Raw genomic sequence first — 2861 nt, forward strand, 5'->3', positions numbered from 1 at the left:
TGCATTCACTATTTTACACAAGTATAAAAGCATTCGTAGACATTATTCTCACTGATTACGTCACCTCACACACCTGTCACTCGTTCCTTAATTAACACTAGCTGTTTTCACCCAGTCCCTTCACCTTCTTTATACCCGACTCACTTTTCACTCCCTTGTCAGTTCGTCGTTTGTTTTCAGACCGACAACCAGCGCCATTCTCCTTGTTTCTTGTCATTGTATTGTTACCATCGGGTTTTGTTTTCCTCCAGCCTGCCTACCCTGCCTGTTTTCCTCGACCATTCTCCCCGGACCGTTACTCCACACCACCAGCCAGGTCGGTACACAGTCACCAGACTCCATCTACCACCCACCGGCCAGACATGGAGTGACCCTAGCGTCCATAGCTCAGCCTATCTCACCATATCCATCCTACTTCTTCCTAGTTGTTATCTACCTTAGCACAGCACAATAAACCTGCTTGCACTGAAGTCAGCCACCTGGGTCTGTTTTTCCTCGCTCACTCACCCTCCAACGAGTGAGTGGTTATAACAAACTGGAGTAGAAGTATATAGTAGCATATGTAAAACTTTGTAGAAGTTAGAAATGGAGCAGAATGCACTCACAAGAACATTTGTTCTGATTTCGCCTTGCCAGCAGCAGCCTAATTCATTGCAGTGATTTAGCCACGAAGAGCTACATAGGGAACTGGAAGGATTTCACAAAAGGGAATCGGAAGGATTTCAAAATAAAAGCTTACTATACGGTTGTACCAGTAGCATGAACTAACAAGAAAAAAAAAACAATATTAGTACTACTGATACCCATGGATAAATAGGAGTTATGCGCAACTTACTTCCGTATACTGCAAAACAGAATCATCCGTTTCCGGTTTGCGACTAGTATGAAATATGGCAGTGTTCTAGGGGGATCGGCCAAGATGGCGATCGTGTAACACCTCTGTTAGGACGTCTCCAAGGAATGCAACTCCAAACCATATTTTTGGCTCTCTAATCTCGTTACAAACTTAATTAGGTCTTCTCTTCACACTCTTGAGTGGCACGATTCTATGTATATGAGTGCAAGTCTCTGATTACACCTAACTTGACCGGACTAACTTTTTTATACAGCAGGCTAACCACGCTTTCGCAAGCTAGCGCTTTTTTAAGAAGAAATGAGCGTCTTCAAACTCGGCACCGGGAAAAGAAAGGACAAAGCGCAGGCAACCCCAAACAATAAATTTGTCCTGGACGACCACTCTTACCCTGAGGTGAGCACTAATCTTTTCAGTAAAAACATGGATGTAGCTGAGGATGTAACCCTGCAGCCATTTCCTGACTCTCCGTTGGCCAGCCCAGCAAGAAAAAAGAGTCTCACCAACGACCTCTCTTTGCATGAACTGCAGTCGAACATCATTAGTGCCTTAACGGTGAAGATAAATCAGAGAGCAGACAAGCTGGAAAGCATGATAATTGACAACGCTAACACCATCGAAGAACTTAAAAACTCTCTAGAATTTGTTTATGGGGAAATCAGTGACATTAAAAAAGATAGGAACATGTTGCTCGAAAACTACCAAAAACAACAAAACGAAATCAGTAGCCTATCTGACAGAGTGGCGGACGCTGAACGCTATAAGAGGAGATGGTGTCTGCGCCTCTATGGTATGGCTGAAGAGGAGGGTGAAGATGTAAAGCGGAGAGTCTCCGTGATTTGCCAAAGGGTCGCCCCGGAGCTGGGTGAGAAGGCGCCGGAGAGCATTGATATTGCACACAGGCTAGGCAAGCGTGGTAGCTCAAATACAAACACACAACCCCGTACTATCATCATTCTCTTCACTCTTCGCTCGGTGAGGGATCTCATCTGGAAGAAAGCGAAAGACAATCAGTTCCTGAAAGAGAAAAGGATCCGCTTTGGCGAGGATCTAACGAAAATGGAGAAGGACGCCAGAGCTGCGTTGTGGCCAGTCGTGGAAAAAGCCCGCAAGAATGGTCAGAAGGCATACTTTATCGGTCCAAAGGCATTCATCAACGGGAAAGAGATTCGTGCAGGATAAGAACTATCTTCCCACTGCATGAGCAGAGATTTGTTAAGACTCACAATGATAATTATAAAATGGTAAACTGTGTCTCTGAAGGGATCAACTCCTGTTTGGTCTTTTGACCTGACATCTTTGAACTAACATTACTGAAGATCAACAGGAGACTGACAATTAATAAGAAACCTATTTAGGGACACTTTTGTTATTGGAGTTATGATTGAGTTCCTTATTCAACTCGAGCTAAAACAAAAAAGAAAATAATCAGTATTGATTTCAAACCACAACTTTTTATAGTTCTTATATTTACACAGGTTAACCGATTCAATGGAGTTGTTCATTCCTTGGTTAATGTTCTCAAAGGTAGTTATATATTCTGATGGAGTTGAACTTATTCTCAGTTAATACAAGAGGTTTACGAGACTTGATAAAAAGAAAAGCTCTTTTTCTGTTTTGTAGAGAGGTGAAAGCAGATCTGTTGTTTCTGCAGGAATGTCATTCTTGTCCAGATGACTTGAAACTTTGGAAGAATCAATGGGGCAGTGAAATTTGGTTCTCACATGGCACAAATCATTCTGCGGGGGTAGCTATCCTTAAAGACAGATTTAAAGGAAAAATAGTTGAGTCAAGGAGTGATTCTAATGGCCACTGGCTTTTGCTTGTTATTCAATTAGCAGAGAACCACTTTGTACTGGGTAATGTATATGGATATAACCTTCCTTCATTGAACCTCATGCTACTTAACAAATTAGAGGAACAGATCAACTCACTTTTAGAAAAATATCCACAACCCAAAATTATAATAGGTGGTGACTTTAATATGGTTTGGTCAGACTTAGACGAC

General features: G+C 42.2%; 2 protein-coding genes across 6 annotated transcripts in view; one reads left to right on the plus strand and one right to left on the minus strand.

Moving 5' to 3' along the window:
* The window catches only part of LOC109958616 (probable 2-ketogluconate reductase), a 3266-nt gene extending 2596 nt beyond the window's left edge, over nt 1-670 (minus strand). The window contains exon 1 of the mRNA XM_020597400.1: nt 606-670. The gene's annotated coding sequence lies outside the window, so the exon portion shown is untranslated. The remainder of the gene's footprint in view (nt 1-605) is intronic.
* The window catches only part of ncaldb (neurocalcin delta b), a 30399-nt gene continuing 27544 nt past the window's right edge, over nt 7-2861 (plus strand). For all 5 annotated transcript variants that reach the window (XM_020597405.1, XM_020597406.1, XM_020597408.1 and 2 more), the window contains exon 1: nt 7-316. The gene's annotated coding sequence lies outside the window, so the exon portion shown is untranslated. The remainder of the gene's footprint in view (nt 317-2861) is intronic.

The sequence above is a fragment of the Monopterus albus genome, unplaced genomic scaffold, assembly GCF_001952655.1.
Source record: "Monopterus albus unplaced genomic scaffold, M_albus_1.0 scaffold34.1, whole genome shotgun sequence".
NCBI lineage: Eukaryota > Metazoa > Chordata > Actinopteri > Synbranchiformes > Synbranchidae > Monopterus > Monopterus albus.